This window comes from Schistocerca gregaria, chromosome 1 (genome assembly GCF_023897955.1).
Source record: "Schistocerca gregaria isolate iqSchGreg1 chromosome 1, iqSchGreg1.2, whole genome shotgun sequence".
Taxonomy (NCBI): Eukaryota; Metazoa; Arthropoda; class Insecta; order Orthoptera; family Acrididae; genus Schistocerca; species Schistocerca gregaria.
The window spans coordinates 940,391,817-940,399,046 of NC_064920.1; the positions used below are offsets into that span (position 1 = coordinate 940,391,817).

Below are 7,230 nucleotides of genomic sequence, written 5' to 3' on the forward strand. Positions count from 1 at the left end.
GGATCATAGTTTGAAGTGGGTAAGCATATTTCCAAATAGGAACTCACATGACTGAACTTCTGAAATATCTACTGCACAAAGTGCACAGTACTATTACTGTTGTGATGTTTCTATGAGCAACTGTAAGAAGAGTTCAATGTAACAACACCCACTTTGGCACAAACATAATGTTGTGTGACAGGTTTTAGGATGTCTGATCACCAATACCTGATAGTGCCACATGGGCCACTACCATAACCCGGTCTTGTAATTGCAGCTCTGCATATGCTCAAAAAGTAAACAATCCTCTGGAGCCAAATCAGGTGTCATGCTCGCCATGTAATTAAGCTCCTGTAATTGAATCATATATGGCCAAATCATTTATCTCAGCACTCACTCCGTCATCAGGCCACAAGTGGCCCATCGGGACCATCCGACTGCCGTGTCATCCTCAGCTGAGGATGCGGATAGGAGGGGACGTGTGGTCAGCACACCGCTCTCCCGGTTGTTACGATGGTTTTCTTTGACCGGAGCCACTACTATTCAGTCGAGTAGCTCCTCAATTAGCATCACGAGGCTGAGTGCACCCTGAAAAATGCCAACAGCACATGGTGGCCCGGATGGTGACCCATCCAAGTGCTGGCCACGCCTGACAGCGCGTAACTTCGGTGATCTGACGGGAACCGGTGTATCCACTGCAGCAAGGCCGTTGATATTTATCTCAGGAAGCACATGTAATTATAAAGCGAGGCACCATCATGTTGAAAACATCGATAATACAGAATGTTTGAAGGCAAATCTTACAGGAACTCTAGGAATGTAGCAATAAAGTAAAGTACATGCCGCCAAATGAGGTGACACAGCAATAAAGTAAATAACACGCCATCAATGAGGTGAGGTGATTGAAGATATGGTCAAACCATATAAACAGTCACAACAATATAACCACAACAATAACCAAAACAATACTGTCAAATTGTGTCATTTATATTTTGTGATGTATTCACAACATGGATCTATAGGATAGAAAATAAATAAATAAATATCACAGTTACATGGCAAATTCTGTCATGTTTGTCGCATTCACAATCAGATGCTGAAAAATAGACCAGGTATCGTGAGAACTGCAAGGCAACAATGAAGACTCCCAAGCATTCTAGAAGCTGTAATTCTTCATGCTTTCCCGGCGATCTGTTGCATCTTGGATATTCGGGAATCCAGCCGGATGTTCGCGTCGTTCTCCCCAGCATAGCGCCAATTTTTGTGGGTGGGCAAAAGATGTAAAAGATGACCTGGGGCTACGCAAGCCAGGTATTTACAACATACCATGCCAGTGTGGGATGTCATACATTGGCCAGACCACCAGAACTGTGGACATCAGGTGTAAAGAACACCAGAGACATGCCAGACTCAGGCAGGCAACTAAATCAGCCATAGCAGAGCATTGTCTGGAACTTGGTCATTCAATGGATTACAATGACACCAAGATTGTGACACAGACCTCAAGATATTGGGACAGTGTCATTAAAGAAGCAATTGAGATTAAGGTCACAGACAATCTAATCAACCGTGACTCGGGATACCAAATCAGCTCTGCCTGGAATCCTGCGCTTGAGCTTGTGAAAACTCAACGCAGGACACTCCAGGATTCAGCAAGAAATGTAAGTGGAGACCGAGGGAACAGCCGTGAGACAAGGTGTTGGGCATTAGAGACCAGATCTGACACACTCCAGGTCATGAACTCGACTTCAGAAGACGGCCAGGCCGGGCGCGGACGGCGGAGGGAACACCGGCCACCAGAGAGGGACAATGTAGCCGCGTCTGGCGGGCACGGACCTCAGATGGAACACACGACGCGGCGTGGACCGATTAGGGAGCGCCCAGCATGCAACAGAAGTGGAAACCGTAGGAACAGTCATGAGATAGAGTACCTAACATCTCAGATCGGGTCTGACACACCTCAAATGACAACCACAACCGTTGAGGACGGCCAAAACCAGCGCCGACGGCAGTCGGAAATTCCGCGACTGGAGGGGTCCGTTGAAGCCGAGTCTGGCGGGCGCGGACCACAGATGGAACACTCGACTCGGCGCGGACCGATTAGGGAACGCCCAGCTCCTCCCAGGCATAAATACTGGACTCGATCGACCTAAGGACCAGTCTCAGGTAGCACCTGAAGAAGACAGCGAGGCATGCTGTTGAAATATCGTGCGAGAACGACGCGAACATCCGGCTGGATTCCCGAATATCCAAGATGCCATTCTAGAAGCTGTCGCAACTGAGTAACAAACACTATAGCAATTTAATGTACTGCCTCACCTTCCCTTACACAATGGCTCCATGTCTCGAAAGCAGATATCACCAAGTGATTTGTGATAATGGAATACATCTGTTTTGGTCATGGGACAGTTGAAATCCAAACTGAGTCATAACTCTGATGGACTTTTACTACCACCTGATATCTCCCTAACCTTTTAAGGCAAAAACAATTTCCCTAATAATTCCACATTTTTCACAAAGATCACCATGTGCTGAACTTTTTCAGGTAAAGTCAGTCACCCAAGAATTCCAGCTTTTTCACATAAATTATCACTCTGTTGATGATGTTTCCATGTGAACCATATGGAAAATACCTCATTTATAGTCTAGATGTCCTTCATCACCATGGAAGAACATTGTTGGTACCAATGCACACATCTTTTTTCCAGAGCTGCAATTAAATGTTTATACAAACCGCAAGCAACAAGATCCGGTAATGTGAAAAACACTCCTGCTACAACTGATAAAAATCCCTCTTGCTAAACTTTGTTTCATCATACAGTAACACCACACTGGCATATTATCCAGATAGTTAGTAACTCATTTTCACCACCATAGTAATGTCATATATGAATTATAGTTCCATGTGGCAAGCATCACTCCAACACAAGGTTACATGACTGCCACTTTTGTGGACAGTTCACAGTCTGAAAACACAGCAAGAAGAATGATGTGCATAGCAGAAATCAGGTCAAGTTGTACAACATGACATAATCATCATCAAATGTTATGAGTACTCAGCAAAAGTTGTAATGGTGCTCCAACCGTAATAGGGACCCTGTGATCTGTGTGTGTGTGATCTGTACAGAAAATTAGTACACACATATCTGAGCACCACGGTAACTGTTGCCACATGTAATTCATGTGTCATTACTCTACTGTCAAAAATGATAACTACCTGTATGGTCAGTATGCCAGAGTGGTGTTACTCTATGACAAAACCAAGTTTAAATGGTGGCTGTGATTCAGAGTGATACCTATGTAGTCCACACTGCAGGACTTTAATGTGAGTAAATGGTGGATATTTAAAACACTGTAGTGATGATGAGATAAAGAGCAACAATTGTGGACAGTTTCTGAAATGTAGTACAAGGTAATGTTCACTATATTTTGCATTCTCATGCTATTTAAAGACAGAATGCTTTCAATTATGATTTTAGTTTTTGAATGAAATGTGTACATGGAGGACGTGAATGGATTGTATTAGCCTATTTAAGTAAATCTGAATGACTGGCATTTGGTTTATGTGCATTTGTAAGTTGATTTCACATTTGTAAGTTTATTTCATTAAATTTCAATTTTAATACAGAAAGTCTCTTTCACCATACTGCTCATATTATCTTACTTTACATACCACTTATTTTTATTAGCATCATTATGATATCATATACTTATTTAGAAGAGGAACAATTCATACTTTTAAATAAAGTAAGATTAAAATCTTTTACATGATTCAATATTTCTTTAGCAAATAATATCAATATTTTCATTTTTTCCCCACATGCTATTATTTCCATTTTACAGACATACTAACATTAGAATCTGTAACATTCTGGGTAACATTCTGGGTTACATACCATGCCTTATTGTGGAAGAGTTACCATTCAAGTACTGAAAATGTGACTAGCCAAGTGATACAATGAAAGAAAACAGGGTACGTACATTACAACAAAAGGAAATTTTATAAATATCTGTACCTATTTGGGCTAAGGCAGATGATAGTGACAGTTTTATTTGTCTCTTCAAGTGTTATATACTGCTGAGTTTTTTCCTTGTAATCATGGAGAACTATGACACCGCCTGCTGGATATAAGACTTTTTCACTTGTAACATACAAAGCATTGCCTTTTATATCTGTCCTCAAGCCATAGAAAGTAGACGCCTCAAGTGTTAAAGAAGACATGGCTAGTTAAGTCCCAAGATGACTGAAAAAAAGTTGGAAACTGTATTTTATGACATTCTTTCAACTTATACTTAGAATGCACAGGACAAACTCATACATCAGCCCCAATTGGACTGCGAAATAAAATCAATGGTGACAAGTGAAAATTTGTGGGAGACTGGGACTTGAACCCAGATTTCCCACTTTATGTGAGCAGTCACCTTACCACTTTGTCTCTCCAAGCACACTTCCCATCCAGTGGAAATTCTCAATTTGTTGTACACTACCTACGTAGGGTTGACTATCCATTATTCTGATTGCTCACAGCTTTGCCTGATTCTGGCAAGAGTATGGACATCTTGCAGGAATCAGGTACAGATGCTAGCAGTCAGTATAAGGAACAGTGGATGCTACATAGGTAATGTGCGACAAGTTGAGGGTTAAGGCTAGATGGAAAACATGCTCGGATAGCTGAAACAGTTAGGTGATCGCTTACATAAGTGGGTTCAAGTGCCTGCCTGGCAAAAATTTTCATTGTTCATCACTGAATTTATTTCATGTCTATGTTTAATTGCAGTTGATGCCTAGGTTTCTCTTATGCATTTATACATACAGCCACTGAATCATCACATGTATAATAACTATATTTAGAAGACTGTATGATGCAAAAGAGTAGAGGTCAACATGTTACCTTTTTTTTCTCTAAATACAGTGGATAGCAAAAATGATTCCAGGTTTTAATGGGGATATCACTGTATTTTAATGCGGAGTGAAAATTGAGTGCAATAATGAACACAGGAATTGTTTATTTATATTAATTAGATATGATTCATATTTCCATTGATTTCTTTAGTGATAATCATTGATTACATACTATTAACGCACTCATGAAAGTTGTTCATAGATCTGCACAGGTAGAATGACAGTGATTTTTCATCTTGAGAGGATCACAAATTCAGTTATGGAAAGTGTGTCCACTGTTGATTACCTGTGGTTCCTTTTTCATTTAATTTTATGAATTGCTTCATTGTTAATAATTTTTTTCAGAGCAATGCGTCTTCATGTGGGACATATGAGAATTTTGGCCTGTATGGAATTAACATGAACAGGGTGTGATGTTTCACTATAAGAGTGCCACAGGCTGTGTTTCTTGACCCTCAGTTTTGATTGTGAAGGAATGCTTCCTTTTAATATGATCTTTTTGAAGGTGACACTGGTTGGCTTGCTCAGTAACATGATTTAACAACATGTTATTTTTATCAGTGGACATATATACAAACCAAGAACGGCACACATGAATCTGAAGCTACTAAAGGCGCACATATTACAAGAAGTTGCAACCAGTCAGCTTGCAATAGCCCCAAGCTAGGATAACTTCCATGGATGGCTTCAGAAGTATCACAAATATGAGCTACAGCTTGATGAAGGGTAAGTTTAAAGTGGACTGAAAAATGCTTTTTAGTTTTTTTTAATTTCTTGTTTGATTTGATTTTTACTGCTCTTCAAATGTGGGAATGGTTCCTCCAAATATTGATGCTATATCTGGTACTACTTGTTGCTTTCAATATATGTGCTAAATAATTTAATATTTGTCATTATCATTTGCAATGGTGTTAAAATGAGAAAATATACTGTCATAACAGATAACATAAAAGAAGGAAATTTGACAAGAGTTTCAATAGTCTATGGAAACTGAAATCAAAATGAAGTTTTACTACTTATGTTTATTACTTTTATTATTTATAAGAATATAATTTCAACGTCAACCAGACTTTGCATACCTGTGGGAATGCTGTAGGGATGGAGAAAGGTGGACCTGAGAGGAAATGAATGCATGAAGAACAGTAAAATGAAGACCAGTTTACATTAACTTGAATATTACACAAGCTAGAACAATTAATTATTGTTGGTTAAGTAGTAACAATAGCAGTGATTTCTCTAGAACAAAAAGATATTCAGAAGAGAAAATATTTATGCTCATGGTTGTTTCTCTGCCACCTTTACTTGAACTGATGATTCATTTTCCTGTATCACATGGCAGTACACATAGCTGAGTTCAAGTATCTGTAGAATTATGATGACTGATGTAGTTACTTTCCTTCCCACAACATAGTATCATTATTTTTGTGAAATACTGCAATAATAGAAATTATGGGTTGTATAGAGATAATGTCTTGTCCACCCACCTTTTATGTATTCTATTGGTCTCCCCACTGGCACTCCCATTGTGAGTGGTTCCTTTCTCACCAAGAGATCCTCACATTTGTCAGTCATAATCTCCAACCATGTTTTCACAATCTACCACACAGATAATCTTGATGCCGAGTGTTCCTAACCCACACTTCACTACCTACCTTCCTACACCCAAGATTCTAATGGCTTTCTCTACTTTCTCCCCACAGTTCCTGGACCATTATCACCAGATTTATTGTTTGTTACTATGGCACACCCATGTAGACCAATATCCAGAATGCTTGTGGCTTGGGTGCCTTGGAACACCAGCTTTTCCAGTATCCTTCAAACACTAAAATCTCCACCCCTCCCCAATATTTTTGGCCAACCGTTTTCTGACCCATAATTATTTCTTCATTGAAGGTCAAATCCACAGACAACTCTGTGGCACTGCCATGGGCACTGATATGGCACCATCCTCTGCTAATTTGTCTATGGGCCCAGGAGGAATCTTTCCTGTCCACCCAACAACTAAAAACCTTTCTCTTCTTTAAGTTACTTCATGAAATCTTCATGATCTGGATCCATGGCAAGGACACACTCTGCTTCTTCTTCCAGACCTACTCCAAAACTTGTTTCATCTACTCCTCTTGTTAGATGTTGAGCTTCACCTCTCATTTTATCCCATAAAAACCTCTCTGTTTACATCAAAAACACAAATCACCAATAGTACCAGCATACTGACAGGTGTTGCCTTCAGGTGTAATGAGAAGGATGAGGTAGCCAATTATGCTGATGACAAATATCAAATGCCATCCCTTTCTCTAATCTTCCTCTAATACCCGCAAACTCATAGCCACTGTGAATTATCACCCAAG

General features: G+C 39.9%; 1 pseudogene; it reads right to left on the reverse strand.

Annotated features, from left to right (window-relative positions):
• Nucleotides 1-575: 575 nt before the first annotated feature.
• LOC126288556 (5S ribosomal RNA) lies at nucleotides 576-693 on the reverse strand (annotated as a pseudogene).
• Nucleotides 694-7,230: the final 6,537 nt, after the last annotated feature.